Consider the following 25,475-nt stretch of genomic DNA (forward strand, 5'->3'; position numbering starts at 1 on the left):
CGGAGTCCCGGATGTGATCACGGACATAACGAGGAGTCTCGAAATGGTCGAGACATAAAGATTGATATATTGGACGGCTATATTCGGACACCGGAAGTGTTACGGGTGATTTCGGAGAAAACCGGAGTGCCGGAGGGTTACCGGAACCCCCCGGGAGAAATAATGGGCCATATGGGCCTTAGTGGAGAGAGAGAAGGGCAGCCAGGGTGGGCCGCGCGCCTCCTCCCCCCTGGTCCGAATTGGACTAGGAGAGGGGGGGGGGCGGCGCCCCCCTTTTCTTCTCCCTCCCCACTTCCTTTCCCCCTCCTAGTAGGAGTAGGACTCCTCCTTGGTGTGCCAATAGGGCCGGCCGGCCTCCTCCCCTTGCTCCTTTATATATGGGGGCAGGGGGCACCCCTAGACACACAAGTTGATCCTCGTGATCGTTTTCTTAGCCGTGTGCGGTGCCCCCTTCCACCATATACCTCGATAATATTGTAGTGGTGCTTAGGTGAAGCCCTGCGACAGTTGAACATCAAGATCGTCACCATGCCGTCATGCTGACGGAACTCTTCCCCGACACTTTGCTGGATCGGAGTCCGGGGATCGTCATCGAGCTGAACGTGTGCTAGAATTCGGAGGTGTCGTAGTTTCGGTGCTTGATCGATCGGGCCGTGAAGACGTACGACTACATCAACCGCGTTATCATAACGCTTCCGCTGTCGGTCTACAAGGGTACGTAGATCACACTCTTCCCTCTCGTTGCTATGCATCACCATGATCTTGTGTGTGCGTACGATTTTTTTTGAAATTACTACATTCCCCAACAGTCGCATCCGAGCCTAGGTTTTATGTGTTGATGTTATATGCACGAGTAGAACACAAGTGAGTTGTGGGCGATATAAGTCATACTGCTTACCAGCATGTCATACTTTGGTTCGGTGGTATTGTTGGACGAAGCGGCCCGGACCGACATTATGCGTACGCTTATGCGAGACCGGTTCTCCCGACGTGCTTTGCACAAAGGTGGCTAGCGGGTGTCAGTTTCTCCAACTTTAGTTGAACCGAGTGTGGCTACGCCCGATCCTTGCGAAGGTTAAAACAGCACCAACTTGACAAACTATCGTTGTGGTTTTTATGCGTAGGTAAGATTGGTTCTTGCTTAAGCCCGTAGCAGCCACGTAAAACTTGCAACAACAAAGTAGAGGACGTCTAACTTGTTTTTGCAGGGCATGTTGTGATGTGATATGGTCAAGACATGATGCTAAATTTTATTGTATGAGATGATCATGCTTTGTAACCAAGTTATTGGCAACTGGCAGGAGCCATATGGTTTTCGCTTTATTGTATGCAATGCAATTGCGCTGTAATGCTTTACTTTATCACTAAGCGGTAGCGATAGTCGTGGAAGCGTAAGATTGGCGAGACGACAACGATGCTACGATGGTGATCAAGGTGTCGCGCCGGTGACAATGGTGATCATGACGGTGCTTCGAAGATGGAGATCACAAGCACAAGATGATAATGGCCATATCATATCACTTATATTGATTGCATGTGATGTTTATCTTTTATGCATCTTATCTTGCTTTGTTTGACGGTAGCATTTTAAGATGATTTCTCACTAATTATCAAGAAGTGTTCTCCTTGAGTATGCACCATTGCAAAAGTTCTTCGTGCTGAGACACCACGTGATGATCAGGTGTGATAGGCTTTACGTTCAAATACAACAGGTGCAAAACAGTTACACAAGCGGAATACTCAGGTTATACTTGACGAGCCAAGCATATACAGATATGGCCTCGGAAAACAGAGACCGAAAGGTCGAGCGTGAATCATATAGTAGATATGATCAACATAGTGATGTTCACCAATGAAACTACTCCATCTCACGTGATGATCGGACATGGTTTAGTTGATTTGGATCACGTAATCACTTAGAGGATTAGAGGGATGTCTATCTAAGTGGGAGTTCTTTAGTAATATGATTAATTGAACCTAAATTTATCATGAACTTAGTACCTGATAGTATCTTGCTTGTTTGTAGATAGATGGCCCGTGCTGTTGTTCCATTGAATTTTAATGCGTTCCTTGAGAAAGCAAAGTTGAAAGATGATGGTAGCAATTACACGGACTGGGTCCGTAACTTAAGGATTATCCTCATTGCTGCACAGAAGAATTACGTCCTGGAAGCACCGCTGGGTGCCAGGCCTGCTGCTGGAGCAACACCAGATGTTATGAACGTCTGGCAGAGCAAAGCTGATGACTACTCGATAGTTCAGTGTGCCATGCTTTACGGCTTAGAATCGGGACTTCAACGACGTTTTGAACGTCATGGAGCATATGAGATGTTCCAGGAGTTGAAGTTAATATTTCAAGCAAATGCCCGGATTGAGAGATATGAAGTCTCCAATAAGTTCTATAGCTGCAAGATGGAGGAGAACAGTTCTGTTAGTGAGCATATACTCAAAATGTCTGGGTATAATAATCACTTGATTCAATTGGGAGTTAATCTTCTAGATGATTGCGTCATTGACAGAATTCTCCAATCACTGCCACCTAGCTACAAGAGCTTCGTGATGAACTATAATATGCAAGGGATGAATAAGACTATTCCCGAGCTCTTCGCAATGCTGAAAGTTGCGGAGGTAGAAATCAAGAAGGGGCATCAAGTGTTGATGGTCAACAAGACCACTAGTTTCAAGAAAAAGGGCAAAGGGAAGAAGAAGGGGAACTTCAAGAAGAACAGCAAGCAAGTTGCTACTCAAGAGAAGAAACCCAAACCTGGACCTAAGCCTGAAACTGAGTGCTTCTACTGCAAGCAGACTGGTCACTGGAAGCGGAACTACCCCAAGTATTTGGCGGATAAGAAGGATGGCAAGGTGAACAAAGGTATATGTGATATACATGTTATTGATGTGTACCTTACTAATGCTCGCAGTAGCACCTGGGTATTTGATACTGGTTCTGTTGCTAACATTTGCAACTCGAAACAGGGACTACGGATTAAGCGAAGATTGGGTAAGGACGAGGTGACGATGCGCGTGGGAAATGGTTCCAAAGTCGATGTGATCGCGGTCGGCACGCTACCTCTACATCTACCTTCGGGATTAGTATTAGACCTAAATAATTGTTATTTGGTGCCAACGTTAAGAATGAACATTATATCTGGATCTTGTTTGATGCAAGACGGTTATTCATTTAAATCAGAGAATAATGGTTGTTCTATTTATATGAGTAATATCTTTTATGGTCATGCACCCTTAAAGAGTGGTCTATTCTTATTAAATCTCGATAGTTGTGACACACATATTCATAATGTTGAAGCCAAAAGATGCAGAGTTGATAATGATAGTGCAACTTATTTGTGGCACTGCCGTCTGGGTCATATCGGTGTAAAGCGCATGAAGAAACTCCATACTGATGGACTTTTGGAACCACTTGATTATGAATTTCTTGGTACTTGCGAACCGTGCCTTATGGGTAAGATGACAAAACATCGTTCTCCGATACTATGGAGAGAGCAACAGATTTGTTGGAAATCATACATACAGATGTATGTGGTCCGATGAATGTTGAGGCTCGTGGCGGATATCGTTATTTTCTCACCTTCACAGATGACTTAAGCAGATATGGGTATATCTACTTAATGAAACATAAGTCTGAAACGTTTGAAAAGTTCAAAGAATTTTAGAGTGAAGTTGAAAATCATCGTAACAAAAAAATAGAATTCCTACGATCTGATCATGGAGGAGAATATTTGAGTTACGAGTTTGGTTGAAACAATGCGGAATAGTTTCGCAACTCACGCCACCTGGAACACCATAGCGTAATGGTGTGTCCGAACGTCGTAATCGTACTTTACTTGATATGGTGCGATCTATGATGTCTCTTACTGATTTACCGCTATCGTTCTGGGGTTATGCTCTAGAGACGGCCGCATTCACGTTAAATAGGGCACCATCAAAATCCGTTGAGACGACGCCTTATGAACTGTGGTTTGGCAAGAAACCAAAGTTGTTGTTTTTGAAAGTTCGGGGTTGCGATGCTTATGAGAAAAAGCTTCAACCTGATAAGCTCGAACCCAAATCGGAGAAATGTGTCTTCATAGGATATCCAAAGGAAACTATTGGATACACCTTCTATCACAGATCCGAAGGCAAGACTTTTGTTGCTAAATTCGGAAACTTTCTAGAGAAGGAGTTTCTCTCGAAAGAAGTGAGTGGGAGGAAAGTAGAACTTGATGAGGTAACTATACCTGCTCCCTTATTGGAAAGTAGTACATCATAGAAACCAGTTTCTGTGACACCTACACCAATTAGTGAGGAAGCTAATGATGATGATCATGAAACTTCAGAACAAGATACTACTGAACCTCGTAGATCAACCAGAGTAAGATCCGCACCAGAGTGGTACGGTAATCCTGTTCTGGAAGTCATGCTACTAGATCATGATGAACCTACGAACTATGGAGAAGCGATGGTGAGCCCAGATTCCGCAAAATGGCTTGAAGCCATGAAATCTGAGATGGGATCCATGTATGAGAACAAAGTATGGACTTTGGTTAACTTGCCCAATGATCGGCAAGCAATTGAGAATAAATGGATCTTGAAGAAGAAGATTGACGCTGACAGTAATGTTACTGTCTACAAAGCTCGACTTGTTGCAAAAGGTTTTCGACAAGTTCAAGGGATTGACTACAATGAGACCTTCTCACCCGTAGCGATGCTTAAGTCTGTCTGAATCATGTTAGCAATTGCCGCATTTTATGATTATGAAATTTGGCAAATGGATGTCAAAACTGCATTCCTGAATGGATTTCTAGAAGAAGAGTAGTATATGATACAGCCGGAAGGTTTTGTCGATCCAAAGGGAGCTAACAAAGTGTGCAAGCTCCAGCGATCCATTTATGGACTGGTGCAAGCCTCTCAGAGTTGGAATAAACGCTTTGATAGTGTGATCAAAGCATTTGGTTTTGTACAGACTTTTGGAGAAGCCTGTATTTACAAGAATGTGAGTGGGAGCTCTGTAGCATTTCTGATATTATATGTAGATGACATATTACTAATCAGAAATGATATAGAATTTCTAGATAGCATAAAGGGATACTTGAATAAGAGTTTTTCAATGAAAGACCTCGGTGAAGCTACTTACATATTGGTCATTAAGATCTATAGAGACAGATCAAGACGCTTAATTGGACTTTCACAAAGCACATACCTTGACAAAGTTTTGAAAAAGTTCAAAATGGATCAAGCAAAGAAAGGATTCTTGCCTGTGTTACAAGGTGTGAAATTGAGTAAGACTCAATGCCCGACCAATGCAGAAGATAGAGAGAAAATGAAAGATGTTCCCTATGCTTCAGCCATAGGCTCTATCATGTATGCAATGCTGTGTACCAAACCTGATGTGTGTCTTGCTATAAGTCTAGCAGGGAGGTACCAAAGTAATCCAGGAGTGGATCAATGGACAGCGGTCAAGAACATCCTGAAATACCTGAAAAGGACTAAGGATATGTTTCTCATATATGGAGGTGACAAAGAGCTCATCATAAATGGTTACGTTGATGCAAGCTTTGACACTGATCCGGACGATTCTAAATCGCAAACCGGATACGTGTTTACATTAAACGGTGGAGCTGTCAGTTGGTGCAGTTCTAAACAAAGTGTTGTGGCGGGATCTACATGTGAAGCGGAGTACATAGCTGCTTCGGAAGCAGCAAACGAAGGAGTCTGGATGAAGGAGTTCATATCCGATCTAGGCGTCATACCTAGTGCATCGGGTCCAATGAAAATCTTTTGTGATAATACTGGTGCAATTGCCTTGGCAAAGGAATCCAGATTTCACAAGAGAACCAAGCACATCAAGAGACGCTTCAATTCCATCCGGGATCTAGTCCAGGTGGGAGACATAGAGATTTGCAAGATACATACGGATCTAAATGTTGCAGACCCGTTGACTAAGCCTCTTCCACGAGCAAAACATGATCAACACCAAAGCTCCATGGGTGTTAGAATCATTACCATGTAATCTAGATTATTGACTCTAGTGCAAGTGGGAGACTGAAGGAAATATGCCCTCGAGGCAATAATAATGTTATTATTTTTTCCTTATATCATGATAAATGTTTATTATTCATGCTAGAATTGTATTATCCGAAACATAATACTTGTGTGAATGCATAGACAAACTAAACGTCACTAGTATGCCTCTACTTGACTAGCTCATTAATGAAAGATGGTTATGTTTCCTAACCATAGACATGTGTTGTCATTTGATTAACGGGATCACATTATTAGGAGAATGATGTGATTGACATGACCCATTCCATTAGCTTAGCACCCGATCATTTAGTATGTTGCTATTGCTTTCTTCATGACTTATACATGTTCCTATGACTATGAGATTATGCAACTCCCGTTTGCCGGAGGAACACTTTGTGTGCTACCAAACATCACAACGTAACTGGGTGATTATAAAGGAGCTCTACAGGTGTCTCCAAAGGTAAATGTTGGGTTGGCGTATTTCGATATTAGGATTTGTCACTCCGATTGTCGGAGAGGTATGTCTGGGCCCTCTCGGTAATGCACATCACACAAGCCTTGCAAGCATTGCAACTAATGAGTTAGTTGCGAGATGATGTATTACGTAACGAGTAAAGAGACTTGCCGGTAACGAGATTGAACTAGGTATTGGGATACCGACGATCGAATCTCGGGCAAGTAACATACCGATGACAAAGGGAACAACGTATGTTGTTATGCGGTCTGACCGATAAAGATCTTCATAGAATATGTGGGAGCCAATATGAGCATCCAGGTTACGCTATTGGTTATTGACCGGAGACATGTCTCGGTCATGTCTACATTGTTCTCGAACCCGTAGGGTCCGCACGCTTAAGGTTTCGATGACAGTTATATGAGTTTATGAGTTTTTGATGTACCGAAGTTAGTTTGGAGTCCTGGATGTGATCACGGACATAACGAGGAGTCTCGAAATGGTCGATACATAAAGATTGATATATTGGACGGCTATATTCGGACACCGGAAGTGTTCCGGGTGATTTCGGAGAAAACGGGAGTGCCGGAGGGTTACCGGAACCCCTCGGGAGAAGTAATGGGCCATATGGGCCTTAGTGGAGAGAGATAAGGGCAGCCAGGGTGGGCTGCGCGCCTCCTCCCCCTGGTCCGAATTGGACTAGGAGAGGGGGGGCGGCGCCCCCTTTCCTTCTCCCTCCCCACTTCCTTTCCCCCTTCCAGTAGGAGTCCTACTCCTACTAGGAGGAGGACTCCTCCTTGGCGCGCCAATAGGGCCGGCCGGCCTCCTCCCCTTGCTCCTTTATATACGGGGGCAGGGGGCACCCCTAGACACACAAGTTGATCCTCGTGATCGTTTTCTTAGCCGTGTGCGGTGCCCCCTTCCACCATATACCTCGATAATATTGCAGTGGTACTTAGGTGAAGCCCTGCGACAGTTGAACATCAAGATCATCACCATGCCGTCGTGCTGACGGAACTCTTCCTCGACACTTTGCAGGATCGGAGTCCGGGGATCGTCATCGAGCTGAACGTGTGCTAGAACTCGGAGGTGCCGTAGTTTCGGTGCTTGATCGATCGGGCCATGAAGACGTACGACTACATCAACCGCATTGTCATAATTCTTCCGCTATCGGTCTACAAGGGTACGTACATCACACTCTTCCCTCTCGTTGCTATGCATCACCATGATCTTGTGTGCGCGTAGGATTTTTTTTTTGAAATTACTACGTTCCCCAACACCTACAACCATAAACGGTTGGCTGCTCAGAGTTAGAGTACGGCTTTTGTCGTTTGAGAGCAACCCACCTTGAAGCCTTTGAGAGAGAATTCCTTGCGAGGATAAATCCATAAACACCCAGAGCCAAAGAGTGTTAGGCATCACTTAAGTCTTCCTGTCTGTGTGATCTGAAGACTTATTACACTTGAGGACTGTGAATCCTCCAGCCGGTTAGGCGTCACGTTCTGAGCATCCAAGAGTCATTGTGAATCGCCGGTGAACGAAGTCTGTGAAGGTTTGGAAGTCTACCTTGAAGACTTACCAGAGTGATTGGGCGAGGACTAGGTGTCCTTAGCTCAAGGGGAATAAGGTGAAGACGAGGTCTTCTGAGTTGAATCTCAGCCTCCCTAACCAAACGTACAGTTGTCACACCAACTGGAACTGGTCCAACAAATCATTGTCTTCAATGAGTCACTGGTTTCATCCTTCCCTTCCCTTTACTTACTGTTGGTCCTTGTGAAGTAATTGTATGATTGCATTATCTTTTGTCTTCACTGAGTGACTGCTTGTTCTGATTCGCTTCACAATATCTTCCTACCTGATCTTTACTGCCTAGCTGCTATTAGTCATTGTGCTTTCACTTCATTGAATACTTGACTATGGTTTGCCTACTGTAGTCTACCTTCCGCTGCATGGTAATAGGTTTATTTCTATCATTTGTCTTTGAAACTTCCATGTTTTGAAGACTTTCATAAAAATTGCCTATTCACCCCCTCTAGTTGATCACTAGCACTTTCAATTGGTATCAGAGCAAGGTACTCCCTTGTTCTGTGTGATTCGGTTTAACCACCTGGAGTTTTAGCTATGTCAACTGCATGGATAATTAAAGTCTCCGCTGCATGCCCTGTCTTCGATGGAACTGAATATCCCTACTAGAAGAATAAGACGCGCATGCATCTTGAAGCCATTGATGTCGACCTATGGTATGTCGTCAAGAATGGCGTTCCCAAGGCTGGTGAAGGTTTCACCGCTGCTGATGTCAAGAAGTTCGTTCAACTGGACTCCACTGCCAAGAACATCATTTGTGGTCATCTGACCAAAGGATAGTATGGCCGCATGAGTGCTTTGGAAACATGTAAGCTAGTCTGAGACTGGCTCTCCAAGGTCAATGAAGGCGTCTCAACCCAGAGAGATCAGAGAATCAGTGTCCTTCGCAACCTCTTCAACCACTTCAAGAGAAATGACAATGAGAATGTCCAGCTCACGTTTGATCGACTCACTGACATCACAAATGAGCTTCAAGCTCTCGGCGCCACTCAGATCACCAAGCATGAAGTCGTCAAGACACTCCTGAGATCACTTGACAGCTTGTTTGACACCCTAGCCTTGATGATTCAAGAACGTCCTGACTTCAAGACACTCGATCCGTCTGACATACTTGAGAGGCTCAACACACACGAGTTTCAGCTTTCTGAGAAAAGAGACATCTATGGTCCCAACTATGGGCGAACTCGTGCCTTGAAGGCAAAAGCTGTCTCCTCATCTAAAGAAGAATCTGACAGCAGTTCTGATGATCCTGAAGACATTGGAAAGGAGCTTGCTATGCTTGTGAAGAAGTTCCAAAAAGTCACCAAGAAGAAAGGCTTCAGAAAGTCTTCACGATCAAGCTCAAGGAATGATGAAGCTTCTGCTCATGACTACAAGAAGAGAACATGCCACAAGTGCAAGAAACCTGGCCACTACATCTCTGAGTGTCCGTAGTGGGACAATGAGAACAACAACAAGAAGAAGAGCAAGGAGTATGACTCTGACGACAAGAAGAAGAAGAAATACTCAAAGTCTTCTTCCAAGTCTTCCTCAAAGTCTTCATCACACAAGAAGAGCTCATCTGGCAAGGCACGTGCGTTTGTTGGCAAGGAAATGGATTCAAAGGAGGAGTCCGCTTCTGAGGAGGCGGAGGTGGAGTCTGAGGAGGAGTCCGATTCTGGCATTGCGAGTCTGGCTACAGCATACGTTGCCAAGTCCATCTTCAACACTGAAGACAATGACTTCATCACCGACACTGATGCAAATGACAAGGACTACTCCGCTCCTACCTACTGCTTCATGGCACGCGGTGCCAAGGTAAACACACGCACTACTCACTATCAAACATCTAGTGAAGATGACTCTGATTGTGCTTCCAAACCCAGCTACAAAACACTTGCTAAAATTGCAACTGAATAACGGAAAGCTATGGAACATATTCAAAAACTGTTAGACAAAAGCGATGATCTGTTAGACACTGAAATGACTCGCTCTCAGTCCTTAATTGAAGACATAAAATCTTCACATTAAGTATGTGGAACTTGAAAGTCGTCATGAAACGCTCTCAACAATTCATGAAAAGCTTTCCTATGATTATCTTCAAAGGAAGCAAGATCTTGAGAAATTGAGAGCGGCTCATGAAGATCTTCAAAAGGAAAACGAGTCACTTTGCGCCGAACAGATCAGTTCAGCTCAGGAAGGATTTGAACCACCATGTCTTAAATGCATCGAGCGTGACAATGCTACTTCTGTTGCTGGGTGTTCTACTGCTGCTACTATTGCAATATCTTCAACTGTTGATGTGGTAACTAACCCCTCTGCTGAGGATACCACTACTATTGCTGATGAGAATGCTAGGTTGAAGACATTGCTTGAAACAGGGATGTACAAAAGTCTCAAAGGGCATCAGACACTATGTGATGTCCTCAAAAGGCAGATCCTGAACCGAAACCCTAGGAAAGAGGGTGTTGGGTTCGAAAGGAAAATGAATGCTGATGGCTCTTACTGGAAACCTGAGCAGTACCCCAAAACCACATGGGTTACTACAAAGGAACCTTTAGCGGATCCATCCACCCTATCTGGCTTCACTTGTGCTAATCCCATTGTTATTGATGAATCCTTTGATGCAAACTATAAACTGTTTAAGAATCAGAATGGTGAAGTGTTTCCCAGGTATATTGGTAGTAACTGCAGGAATGGGCCGCCTATGAAGAAAGTCTGGGTGCCGAAAAGGTGTTTGGAGAATCTTCCTATGAATGCCGTCATGACACCACAAGTGAAGAAGACAAACCCCAGACCACAAGCTTCATATGGTCCAAAGGCTTCATACAGACAGAGGACTCACCTGAGTCGCACTAACGCAAATGTTTTGCAGGGAAACCTTACTCAGGCCTATGAATATGAGCGCATTTCATCAAACCGCCATGTTCATAAGACCAAAAACAATTCTTCTTATCCTTATGAGTACTATTGTCCACCTGCAAGACTTTTTGCTAGGGCTCCAAAGCCAAAGTTCTCAGATGCTGCACTTAGACTCATTGCTTCGAAGCCACCCTTGAAGATGTGGGTGGCTAAGAAAGCTTAACTCTCTTTTGCAGGGAAAGGTCTCCAGCCGAAAACCAAAATCGTCTGAAGCCATTGTTGGGGACCTTAAACATCTTGTAGGGCGCAAGATCAAATGCCCAAATGGTCTTATTATGTATTTTGTTCCTGAGTCGCTTGCCACTTGCCCTATCAGTCCTAACCTCGATCTAAGCTTTCATAATCCACTTGCTCGTCAAATGTTTATGCTTCACAATTCTCTTCGTGAAGCCTATCCCCCTAACTGCACTGTAGGGTACGACACCTGCTGCTTCAGAATGGATTATTGATAGTGGGTGTACTAATCACATGACTGGCAAGAGAAGCCTTCTCATGGACTCAACCTTACGTCCATCTGACAAAAGTCACATCACATTTGCTGACACTGGTAAAAGCAAGGTATTGGGTCTAGGTAGAGTTGCAATCTCAAAGGATCAACACATGAATAAAGTCATGCTTGTTGAATCCCTTGGGTTCAACTTAATGTCTGTCTCAATGCTTTGCGATTTAAACATGATTGTGATGTTTGGAAAATATCGTTGCCTTGTTCTAATGGAAACTAACATGTCTCTAGTGTTTGAAGGGTATCGGAAAGTTGATTTGTACATGGTAGATTTCTCAGCAGGACCACAACTTGCCGTATGTCTTCTAGCAAAAGCTTCTGAATGTTGGCTCTAGCATCGGAGGCTAGGGCATGCTGGCATGAGGAGCCTCCACACCCTTGCAAGGAAGAAGCATGTCATAGGCATCGAGGGAGTCAAGTTTAAGAAGGATCACTTATGCGGTGCCTGTGAAGCAGGAAAGATGACGAGGGCCAAGCATCCCTCGAAGACAATCATGACAGTGACTCAACCCTTCGAACTGCTCCACATGGACCTTTTCGGTCCCACTCATTACTCAACTCTTACTACTACTGCTTGTCTCTATGGCTTTATCATTGTTGATGATTATTCAAGATATACTTGGGTGCATATAATCCTCTACAAGACTGACGTGCAGGATGTCTTCAGACGCTTCGCCAATCGAGTCATGAACAACTATGGCGTCAAGATCAAGCACATCAGAAGTGACAATGGCACTGAATTCAAGAACACTGGTCTAGACACTTATCTTGATACTTTGGGCATTACACATGAATTCTCAGCTCCGTACACACCGCAGCAGAATGGCGTCGTGGAACGCAAGAACATAACACTTATTGAGATGGCCCGACGATGCTTGATGAATACAAGACTCCAAGAAAGTTCTGGCCTGAAGCCATTGATACTGCATGCCATATCATCAACCGTGTTTATCTTCACAAGCTTCTCAACAAGACATCCTATGAGCTCCTTACTGGAAAGAAGCCAAATGTCAGTTACTTCAGAGTATTTGGTGCCAGGTGTTGGATCAAGGATCCACATTACACTTCAAAATTTGCACCAAAAGCACATGAGGGTTTTATGCTTGGATATGGGAAGGATTCGCACTCCTACAGAGTCTTCAACCTTTTTCACTATAAAGTGGTTGAAACAGTGGATGTGTGGTTCGATGAGACTAACGGCTCACAAAGAGAGCACTTGCCAAATATGCTAGATGAAGTTCCATCCAGTGAATCAATCAAACTTATGGGAACTGGAGAAATCATACCATCTGAATCTCAGCCTGAAGAGGAACTTATCATCTCCGCACCTGATCAAACTGAAGACAATGCTCAGCCTGAAGACAATCCTTCTAACGATGACAATGATCAGCAAGAGCAAAATCTTCGTCCTGTACATCCTCGTGTTGCAAATGAAGTACAAATTGAGAAAATAATTGATAGCATCAATGCACCAGGTCCACTCACTCGTTCAAGGGCACACAGCTAGCAAATTTCTGTGGGCACTTCGCATTGGTCTCAATATCTGAACCCAAGAAAGTTGAAGAAGCCTTCATGGAACCTGAATGGATTCAAGCTATGCAAGAAGAGCTTCAACAGTTTGAGCTGAACAATGTATGGGAATTGGTTAAGCGTCTTGATCCTTGCAAGCACAATATAATAGGCACCAAATGGATATATCGCAACAAGAAAGATGAGCATGGTCAAGTTGTCAGAAACAAAGCTCGTCTCGTTGCTCAAGGGTACACTCAAGTTGAAGGGATTGACTTCGATGAAACATTTGCTCCTGTGGCTAGACTTGAAGCCATACGCATACTACTGGCCTATGCAAATCATCATAACATTCTTCTGTATCAAATGGATGTGAAGATCGCTTTTCTCAATGGCAAGATTGAAGAAGAAGTGTATGTTGCACAACCGCCTGGCTTTGAAGATCCAAAACATCCTGACATGGTGTACAAGCTCAACAAGGCACTGTATGGCCTCAAACAAGCCCCTCGGGCTTGGTATGACACACTCAAAGACTTCCTGAAGAGCAAAGGCTTCAAACCTGGTTCCCACGACCCCACTATCTTCACGAAGACATATGATGGTGAACTATTTGTGTGCCAAATATATGTGGATGACATTATCTTCAACTGCACCAATCAGAAATACAGTGAAGAGTTTGGATATATGATGCAAGAGCAATATCAGATGTCCATGATAGGTGAGCTGAAGTTCTTCCTTGGTCTTCAAATACGTCAGCAACGCAACGACATCTTCATATCTCAAGAGAAGTACCTCAAAGATTGCCTGAAGAAATTTGGGATGCAAGACTGCAAAGGCTTCACGACGCCAATGCCAGCCAAACATCATCTGGGTCCCGACGACAATGGTAAAGAGTTCGATCAAAAGGTATACCGCTCCATGATTGGTTCTTTACTTTATCTATGTGCATCTAGGCCAGATATTATGCTTAGTGTTTGCATGTGTGCTCGATTCCAAGCGGCACCAAAGGAATCGCATCACTTAGCTGTGAAGCGAATTCTTCGATATTTGGCTTACACCCCAACATTAGGATTATGGTATCCAAAGGGCTCAGAGTTTGATCTGGTTGGATTCTCGGATGCTGATTATGCTGGTGACAAGGTGGGTCGCAAGTCTACATCAGGCACATGTCATTTTCTGGGACGATCACTTGTATGTTGGTCTTCAAAGAAGCAGAACTGTGTATCTCTCTCCACTGCTGAATCTGAATACATTGCTGCTGGATCTTGCTGCGCTCAGCTTCTATGGATGAAGCAAACACTCAAAGACTATGGCATTCATCTGAAGCAAGTGCCACTCTACTGCGACAATCAAAGCACCATCAAGATTGCCAACAACCCAGTTCAGCACTCGAAGACAAAGCACATTGAAATTCATCATCACTTTCTCAGAGATCATGTTGTGAAGGAAGATATTGATATTATACACGTCAACACTGAAGAGCAATTGGCAGATATCTTCACCAAGCCCTTGGATGAGAAGAGGTTTTGTAAGTTACGGTGTGAGCTAAATATCTTAGAATCCTCAAATGTCCTATGATCAGGCACACATCCTAACACTTATGCATATTGATGACTTAGATGTGCAACACACGAAGTAAAGTATATCTTCAATCAATGAAGACTTACATTCTAAGTGTGAATACATTAATGTGGAATTTGACTTCAGAGCGCCACGATAGTTGTGCGCCGTGTCTGGGTCTAATACTTCCTATACGGTGGGTAACACCACCACCAAATTTTTCTGTTTGGAGTGTTTCACTCATGGCGTTACGTTTGGTATGTCTTCACATTTGGTTTGGCTTCAATCTCAACTTGTCTTCATGATTATCTTCACTATGTTGATTTGATTGTCTTTCTCATATATATATATATATATATATATATATATATATATATATATATATACACACACACACTAGTGTTCTGTCCTCTACAGCATTCACTTATAGCCATGTCTTCTTGTTGAATCTTTTGAACTAAGTGAATGTGATCGGGCCCTAACCTCTCTATGCTTTCTATCTCAAACTCTATCTCTCCAAATCATATGTATTCTATTGAAACTGTCGAATATCTTCTCTGCGTCCTTGTCAGCAGAAGATACAGAGACAAACATTAAGTCTGTTTTCAATGCTAAATCCTTTCACCTGAAACCCGGAGAAGTGGGAACGACCACCCGACAATCCAGGCATGTGTGGGAACATGGAACAACCTCCCATATGTTGCATGATAGCCACGTGCCCTTCAGATGTGAATCGCCAGGGGCACCTATATAATAACACTGTGCCGTCCCTGTCCCTATAAATACACGTCTCACCACAGTCATTATCCTTTCTTCCACTCTCGCACAAATCCTAGCGCCACCGCTAGCCCTCGACGACGTCGGCGACGAAGTGCTTAGCTGCCGCGACCTCACCGACGCCGTCTTCATGCCAGCCGCGGACATCGTCTTCTCCGTCGTCGCCATAGGTGTCCTCCGTCGCCAAGTTAGGGCACGGATGATCGAACTGCTCGGCCTCCTCTCCCACTCCGTCTAGCAGTTCTTTGTGTGGTAAATAAAACTTCCTTTTTACGACCCCTTTGATCCTATAGATTCATCACTTTCTACCACAAGCAGTTTCTGTTCACACAAGTTGGATCTATTTCATACTGCATCTCATAATATGCCTAGTATGTTCACTTATGCTTCACAAAGTAGTTAGATTCCTCACTTGTACTTATTCGTGGATTCGCACAAATCTGGAACCAACTCTCTATCTCTGAGTGAATGTCTTTGCACTATGAGGTCAATGCCTTCTAAACTGATTTATCTTCAAAATTTTCTGAGAATGCATATGACCTCTTCCCCTTCCCTCGCACCTTAATGCTGTCACAGGTACATGTCCGTGGGAGAATCCCTTGGTTCTCATAGTCTGCATTCATTTGCAGAATTCTTACAGCATCATATAAATTCTCCCAAAGCCAGCTCCTGTTTGACCAGCAAGCGGAAGCCTTTAAAACCTTTGAACGTGTTGAAGCCATTCAGTTTGAAGTTCATGGCTACAGAGAAATCTGCAAGGAAGGGTGGAAGACAGCGTCGAGGGGGAACATCAAGAGATTTGCCTGATGACCTCTCATAGCTGTACAAGACAGATCCAGAAGAGGATTACAATCAGCGCAAGACACGAATCCAATGGATTCGAAGATACTGGGCTGAGCAATGGTTCAAGTACAAGTTTATGACCCAGGAATATGCTGAGAAGAATGCCATCAAGCGACCATGGGGAGACATCCTATACAGAAATCTTCAACCCAGGTCCAGAGATGAAGCCATTGAACAAGGCTTCTATCCCTGCATGGTCCGTGGACCACAGCCTACGGATGCAGACCCATCGTCATTGCTATGGTGTCATGACGACAATCTGTTCAAGAGCAACTTCCAGTTTGCCAAGAATTCGGCTAAGCAAAACAAGAAGTCATTGAGACTAGACTTCAACCCTGGTCCTTCTGCTCCCCGTGCCGATGGCACCCGCGAAGCTGAACCCAATCTTATCGGGCCCTTCTACAACCTGGAAGGTCTCATCACTCATATCATGGTTCAAGGGACAGCCATGGATGAGCCTGCAGATGACGCTGAATCTGATGATGCGCCTGCACCGCCGAAGCCAAAGAAACTGAAGAAGCCTAAAGCTTCAAAGCCTGCTCCTGCACCAAAGGTCTTACAAGCGAAGCCTCTGGCCACTGCACCTCCTGAACACAGTGTGTAGTTTGAAGATTTGTCACGCATCTCCAAGCCCTCAAGAGTAAAGATGCCCTTGCAACCCACCAGCCAAGAACTGACTGCTGCTGCTATTCTGCGCAACGACGCCATTGATCTGTCCAGCGATGAAGATCTTGCAGATGACGCTCTTGAGCAACTGATTAAGAGCAAGGAAGAAGCAGAAATCTTCAATGATTTGCCTCTCTTTGATGTGGCAATCATCCACAACTTCATTGATGAGTGGTTTGAAACCCCCAATCTCAGCTTTGAAGATCTACAACTTCCAATTGGCCTCAGTGTCGCCTTCACTGGCGCCATTGCTTCTGAGCTAGCTCTAGCTCAGCGCATCGTTGAACTGAAGCAAAAGATCGACTATGAGAAAGCTCAGTTCAATAAGCACATGGCCAAGCTCAGCGTGCAAGATGTCAAAAACTTCAAGATCATGCTACACGAGCTCAAAGAAGCCTTTCTCAAGAAGCGTGAAGAAGCTAAAGGTTCCCGTGAGCGCATGAAGATCCTGGCTGACAAGTGTGTGCAAGCCTACAATGAGGCTGAGAAGCGCAAGGCTCTTGGTCGTCCTGGCATCGACCCCAGAATGGCTGCAAAGAAGAAGAAGCCCTCAACTGACCAATCTGCACCTTCAAGGCAGGAAGAACCTCGCATAGTCTTCCCAAGCAGCATGACTGGCTCGAAGCCAAAGGTCACGTCAACCGCTTCAGAACTGAAGAAGACGAGGACTACCAAGGCTGAAGCCAGAAAAAGGAAAAATCCTGAAGCTTCTAATGTCGCTCCCTCTAAGAAGAAGCGCAAAACCAAGAAGGATCGGGCTACTCCCACAGAGCCCTTAGTTGTTGAACCTATCTCAATGGTTCGCCCTGCATCTGAACACCACGAGCACCAACTGATTGTTCATGAGCCTGCTTCCACAGAGGCTCATGAAGCTGAAGACATTCCAGTAGTTGATCCCACCGCTGCTGAAGACATTGGTCACCATGACAATGTTGAAGATGATGTAGTTATTCCTCAGATCGAGCACAACTTGGTATCATCGCCTGTTCTCACGAACAGCGAACTCATTAGCATTGGTCGTCCTCTAACGCCAATTGCTCAGGATGCATCATGGGTTGATCACCCACAACAACAAGACACCCTGAGTACTCCCCAACAACAAGTCACACCACCCGTGCAAGAAGAAGAAGATGACTTTGAGGCCCAGCCAACTCCATCTCCAAAGGCGTCGCCAGCGTTACGCAGGCTTCGCAAAGGACCAAGGCCTCAAGTCCCCCTTTCGAGCGTTCCAGAAGGAGAAGTGCCCCAATCTTTTGCACGTCAAGTGTTCCCAGAAGCCACTCCGTGTCTGAAGCCAAAGGTGCTGAAGACAATCCGGCTGCACCAGCCGATGAAGAAGAAGATGAAGAAGAAGCCCCAAGAGACACAAGAGTTGCTACACCCCCGTCTCACCAAGATGTTGTTCTCGAGGAGAACGTGACCGACCCTCCAGCTTCTGAAGTGGAGGTTGAGAAACCTGAGGCTGCCACCACTCACACCACTGAAGCCAATGACATGGTCATGGCTGAAGACACTGTGGAGCCTGCACCTCACACTGTGCCAGAGGCCAATGAAGCCAATGATGCACCTGCAATAGATGTGCAGCCTGACGCCTCTGTTGATGCCACTGCTCCTGTTCCGCCACCAAGGCCACACACTATCGAGCAAGCATTCAACTATGGCCAACTGATCACTATCAAATGGCCTTTTCTGACTCCTCCGCCTGCTGCTGGTCCTCAGTTTGACTATCACGTTGAGCACAGGCCTCAGGTTCAGAAGCCAATGCCAAGGTTGCCCAGGTTTCCAGGTACTGCATCTGCACCCGGATCTTTCAATATCAATGGTTTCAAAGCACACAACACCTTCTTCAATAGCGCCAAGAACCCCTACTCAAAGGCAAGAATATCTTCTGATCGGTTCTGGAGCTATCAGCAGCACAGTTATTACTCATGCATTCTGTACATTCAAGGTCGCATTTTCCCACATATGTGCCTTGACACTGAAGCCATAACTGGTCTGCCTTGTTTGGAAGAAGCTCTGGATTGCTTCAGAGAGTCTGTACTATTGCCGTTCGTCACTGACAAGGAGCACTGGAATGAAGAATTGCTGCTCCAATTCTATGCCACTCTTCATATTCGTGGCTACAACAGAGATCCGAAGACTTGGGTCCTTGAGTGGATGACAGGAAATGTTCATCATGAAGCCAAAGCCTGTGATATCATTGAGCTCACTGGCCTACCCACTCCAGGAGATCTTTATGAACCTGGTTGTCAGCTTCACAGTGCAACTATGGAGAGCATTTTTCACAAGCCTGAACCAAACATGAGTCAGCTGCTTAGCATGATGAAGCCTTTGCCTCCAGATGCTGCATATCCTAAGGAGTTCTTTGTTGAAGACCTTGAGTATCTGCCACGCACTATCTATCACATTATAAGGCGAACTCTCTGGCCCATCAAAGGACATTCTCCACATGCAAAGCTGGAAGGTGCAATGAAGACTTTGGTCTTCCATATTCTTCACGGCAAATGCTTCAATGCACAAGACTTCTTCATCCACCAACTTGCTGCATCAGGATCTGATCTCTTTGGCTTGAAGTTTTACGCTCCATGGATTATGCAGCTGATCAAACTACACTCAGCTGTCACCTATCAGCCCTCTGCTCGCAATCATCAGATCTTTCTGCCTGACATCGATATGTCAGTTGAAGCCATCTATCCAGAGCCTGCCAGGGAGCCCCTTAGTCTTCAGAATGCTGATAAGCAAAGTTTCTCTCAACACATTGAAGGCGACCTAGCAGTCACTCGTGTTTATCCTCTGGCTGGTACTACCCGTGCACCTCATCGTGCCCTCACTAAAGCCACTGAAAGCACCATTGCACAACGGCCCAAGAAGCGATCCCGTGTTCTCAATGACCGAGAGCTTCTGGTTACCCTTCATCAAAAACATGATAAGCATCATGACTGGATGAAGCGCCAAATGCAAAGCCTCTTGGTGGACGTAAACAGGATTCGCAACCTTGCCACCAAGAATGTCTTTGTTGCCCATGAAACCTGTCGGCGTACATGGAAACGGCTGACGCTTATGTGTTCTGAAGATGATCTTCAAGAGGATGGCTTCTCTGAACGCTTCAAGTTTGACTCAACACCTCCAAGAAGGACTGTGCTGCGACGAACTCCGTCTCTTGAAGACTCTGAGTTCTCCTCCTCTACTGCAACAGTGAATGCACATGTCATCAATGATGAAGACGATGCTGCTTCACTACCTTCAGCACGAATCAACACTGCACCGAGTTCGTCTGCACCGTCAACCAACACCGAAGACCCTGCTGCTTCACCAACTCCTCACGGGGACGAGTAGGTGTTCTATGTCTTCAAACCTTTTTGGTCCTTACTGACAAAAGGGGGAGAAGCATATGAGTTTGATAGTCTTCAAGCGGGTTCATATGGGTGGTAGTTTTATATTTTGCCTAGTGTTTAAAACTCTCGCGTCTTGATACATCTAGTTCTTTGAGTTGTAACACTCAAACTCAATGGTCGTCTGTTACTTATTTGCTATTCTGTGATGCGATGATAAATTCCACATGTGCGACGATAAATTCCGCAGTTAGATCATTTTGCAGACGTCCATTTTTCATTATGCATATCATTATCTTTGTTACGTCATATCTTGCATAATGAATTTTCATCATAAGTTGAAGAGGATCTCCACAAGTACAACCTGCCATGTGCATTTGCATTCCAAAAGCAAATTACTTATATGCACATCTTCAGGGGGAGCCCTTGCAACTTATGAAGACAATCCCCTATCCTTTACAATTTCACATATTATATTCCCCGTTGAAAACTTCAACTAGTTTGTCATCAATCACCAAAAAGGGGGAGATTGTAAGTGCATGTAGTGCCACCCCTAGTTGGTTTTGGAGTATTGACGACAAACCTAGTTGAGGGACTAATGTGTTTGTGAGAATTGTAGGATAACACAGGTAGAAGTCCCTCATTGATTCGGTTTTCCTACCAGAGATGACCCATAAAAATGTATGAAGACATTGAAGTCAGAGGTGGTATGTGAAGACATTCACATTGAAGACTATGATAAGAAAAGACATCGCGTGAAGACTATGGAGCGCGAAGACTTAGCAATTTCGTCGTTCTGTGTTTTTCTTTGTTGAGTCATAGGAACCACCGTACTATTAAGTGGGGTCCAAGAGAACCAGCCAGAATGACTGAAGTGATGCTTAACCAAAATCCTATGTCTTCGAGTGAAGACTATGAGAGCAAATCTTGTCCAGAGTTGGATAAGTCAGCTTTGCTTGTAGTCCAAGTAAAGTTGCCGTGTGTGTTTGAAATCTGACCGTTGGAACACGTGTCAGTTCCTTAGTGACCAAGGGTCATTTCGGACAAACCAGGTTGGGTTGCCTAGTGGCTATAAATAGCCCACCCCCTAGAACCATAAATGGTTGGCTGCTCAGAGTTAGAGTATGGCTTTTGTCGTTTGAGAGCAAGCCACCTCGAAGCCTTTAAGAGAGAATTCCTTGCGAGGATAAAGCCCTAAACACCCAGAGCCAAAGAGTGTTAGGCATCACTTAAGTCTTCCTATCTGTGTGATCTGAAGACTTATTACACTTGAGGACTGTGAATCCTCCAGCCGGTTAGGCGTCACGTTCTGAGCATCCAAGAGTCATTGTAGATCGCCGATGAACGAAGCCTGTGAAGGTTTGGAAGTCTACCTTGAAGACTTACCAGAGTGATTGGGCGAGGACTGGGTGTCCTTAGCTCAAGGGGAATAAGGTGAAGACGAGGTCTTCTGAGTTGAATCTCAGCCTCCCTAACCAGACGTACAGTTGTCACAACAACTGGAACTGGTCCAACAAGTCATTGTCTTCAACGAGTCACTGGTTTCATCCTTCCCTTCCCTTTACTTACTATTGGTCCTTGTGAAGTCATTGTATGATTGCATTATCTTTTTTCTTCACTGAGTAACTGCTTGTTCTGATTGGCTTCACAATATATTCCTACCTGATCTTTACTGCCTAGCTGCTATTAGTCATTGTGCTTTAACTTCATTGAATACTTGACTATGGTTTGCCTAGTGTAGTCTACCTTCCGCTGCATGGTAATAGGTTTATTTCTATCGTTTGTCTTCGAAACTTCCATGTTTTGAAGACTTTCATAAAAATCGCCTATTCACCCCCTCTAGTCGATCACTAGCACTTTCAAGAAGCCCGCCATGCGTACCTGTGATCACGTACTTGCTATGGTCAATGATTTACACGTAATCTTTGGAAAGGGTCCTGGCAGACTAGCTGTTCCGAATGACGCTGAGGGACACACACCCATGTGGAAGAAGAAATCTATATTTTGGGACCTACCCTACTGGAAAGACCTAGAGGTTCGCTCTTCAATCGACATGATGCACGTGACAAAGAACCTTTGCGTGAACCTGCTAGGCTTCTTGGGCGTGTATGGGAAGACAAAAGATACACCTGAGGCACGGGAGGACCTGCAATGTTTGCACGAAAAAGATGGCATGCCTCCGAAGCAGTATAAAGGTCCTGCCAGCTACGCTCTTACGAAAGAAGAGAAAGAAATCTTCTTTGAATGCCTGCTCAGTATGAAGGTCACGACTGGCTTCTCGTCGAATATAAAGGGAATAATAAATATGCGAGAGAAAAAGTTTCAGAACCTAAAGTCTCATGACTGCCACGTGATTATGACGCAACTGCTTCCGGTTGCATTGAGGGGGCTTCTACCGGAAAACGTCCGATTAGCCATTGTGAAGCTATGTGCATTCCTCAATGCAATCTCTCAGAAGGTGATCGATCCAGAAATCGTACCAAGGCTATGGAGTGATGTGGCGCAATGTCTTGTCAGTTTCGAGCTAGTGTTCCCACCATCCTTCTTCAATATCATGACGCACGTCCTAGTTCATCTAGTCGACGAGATTGTCATCCTAGGGCCCGTATTTCTACACAATATGTTCCCCTTTGAGAGGTTCATGGGAGTCCTAAAGAAATATGTCTGTAACCGCGCTAGGCCAGAAGGAAGCATCTCCATGGGCCATCAAACAGAGGATGTTATCGGGTTTTGAGTTGACTTCATTCCTAGCCTTAAGAAGATAGGTCTCCCTAAATCGCGGTATGAGGGGAGACAGACTGGAAAAGGCACTCTTGGAAGAGACTCAATAATATGCAGGGACGGATATTCTTGGTCTCAAGCACACTACACAGTTCTACAGAACACTACCTTGGTGACCCCGTATGTCGATGAACACAAGAAAATCTGCGCTCCAAACACCCGGAGCAGTGCGACGACTGGATTACATGTGAACACATCAGGACTTTCAGCAGTTGGTTGGAAACACGTCTCAGAGGTGACAACACTGTTTGTGATGAGCTGTACTTGTTGTCCAGGGGACCATCTTTGATTGTATTGAATTACAAAGGATACGAGATAAATGGGAATACATTTTACATGATCGCCCAAGATCAAAAGAGCACCAACCAAAACAGCGGTGTCCACTTTGATGCAGCAACCGAGAGCGGAAAGGACACATATTATGGTTACATAGTGGACATATGGGAACTTGACTATGGACATGATTTTAAGGTCCCTTCGTTTAAGTGCAAATGGGTCAATCTGTCAGGAGGCGGGGTACAGGTAGACCCACAGTACGGAATGACAATAGTGGATCTGAAAAATCTTGGGTACACTGACGAACTGTTCGTCCTAGCCAATGATGTGGCACAAGTTATCTATGTGAAGGACATGTCTACCAAACCGAGAAAAAGAAAAGATAAGGAAGCGAATACATCATACGATGAGCCAAAGCGCCACATAGTTCTTTCAGGAACAAGGGACATCCTGAGAGTGGAGGGCAAGACAGACATGTCTGAAGATTATGAAAAGTTTCATGAAATTCCTCCATTCAATGTCAAGGCTGACTCAAGCATCCTGATAAACGATGAAGACTATCCATGGTTACGGCACAATAAGCAAATGACACAAGCGAAGAAAAAGTGAAGACTTTCTCCCGCAACTATTATGATGATACCATGCCAACTTTGTAACACACGAGTATGCTATCCCAACTTTTACAGAGTTCATTTGAAAACTATGAATTTAGGTCGAATTTTGTCTATAGGTGCATCTATGTTCATTTTTTTAGTAAAGTTAATCACAACCTTGTGATTCACACAAATTTCAAAGAATTCAAATTTTAATTATTCAAATTTGGAAACTAATGGCACTAACAGAAAGTTTATAATTTTTCTAAAACTAATGGCACTAACAGAAACTTTATAATTTTGCTGACCTAAAAGCAAAAAGATTTTTAAAAAATAAAGCAAAAAACAAAAGAAAATAAATAATACAGAAAACAAAACAAAAAATCTGGAAAAAAATAAAAATAGCAACAATAAGTATTTTGTTGTAAGTAGAAACAAAATAAAATAAATAAAGCAACAAAGAAAACAAAAAAAACTAAAAAAGTGTTTTCAAATTTGAAAACTAATGGCACTAACAGAAAGTTTATAATTTTTCTAAAACTAAAAGCAAAAAAGAACTAAAAAATAAAGCAAAAAATAAAAGAAAATAAATAATGCAGAAAACAAAACAAAAAACTGAAAAAAATAGGCACTAAAAGCAAAAAAAACTAAAAAAGTGTTTTCAAATTTGAAAACTAATGGCACTAACAGAAAGTTTATAATTTTTGTGACCTAAAAGAAAAAAGAAATCACTAAAAAACTATAAGTATTTTGTTCTAAGTAGAAATGAAAAAATAAATAGCAAAAAAAATGCCTATAATATTTGTTATGACTAACTAAAATTACCAAATTGAGTATAATGATAAAACACAGTAATATTAAATAGAAGGGAAAAGAATGACTCAAAAATCAATTTTTATAGTAAAGTTATTCATAAACTAGTGATTCACACAAATTTTAAAAAATTCAAATTTAAACTATTCAAATTTTAAAACTAATGGCACTAACAGAAAGTTTATAATTTTTGTGACCTAAAAGAAAAAAATCACTAAAAAACTATAAGTATTTAGTTCTAAGTAGAAATGAAAAAATAAATAGCAAAAAAATGCCACCTACTGGGCCACCACGGCCTGAATACGACTAGAAACCCATCCATGGGCCAGGATTCAGGCCCGCAGAAGGCCCAGCAGGCCCACAGGCATAACAGTGCGAGATTAGGCCTAGAGGCCTTCAATTCAGAGGAGTTCAATGAAGATGGCGGGGCAGGGCTTATAAACAGGTCCTGCCGCTCCTCGGCTAGCAAGGTGGGACTAAACATCCCACCACACCGCGGCTTTGGCAGGCGCAGGCCTTTGGTCCCGGTTGGTAGCACCAATCGGGACTAAAGGGGACATTAGTCCCGGTTGGCGCCACAAACCAAGACCAAAGCCCTCCTTTAGTCCCGGTTGATGCCACCAACCGGGACCAAAGGCCGCCGCTTCCCGCCCTTTGGGCTGCTGGAAAAGGCCTTTGGTCCTGGTTGGTGCCACCAACCGGGACTAATTCCCACCTTTAGTCCCGGTTTGTGCCACGAACCGGGACTAAAGACTTTGCTATATAAGTTCACACTTCGGAAATTTTCACTCTCATCTCTCGCAGTTGCCGCCCCGACGCCGACGCCGCCAGGCTGCCCCGACATCGCCCGCTGCCCCCGCC

At 44.2% G+C, this 25,475-nt stretch overlaps 1 pseudogene; it reads left to right on the plus strand.

Annotated features, from left to right (window-relative positions):
• The window catches only part of LOC119300295, a 59,585-nt pseudogene that overhangs the window by 14,295 nt on the left and 19,815 nt on the right, over nt 1-25,475 (plus strand).

The sequence above is a fragment of the Triticum dicoccoides genome, chromosome 5A, assembly GCF_002162155.2.
Source record: "Triticum dicoccoides isolate Atlit2015 ecotype Zavitan chromosome 5A, WEW_v2.0, whole genome shotgun sequence".
In the NCBI taxonomy this organism is placed as follows: domain Eukaryota; kingdom Viridiplantae; phylum Streptophyta; class Magnoliopsida; order Poales; family Poaceae; genus Triticum; species Triticum dicoccoides.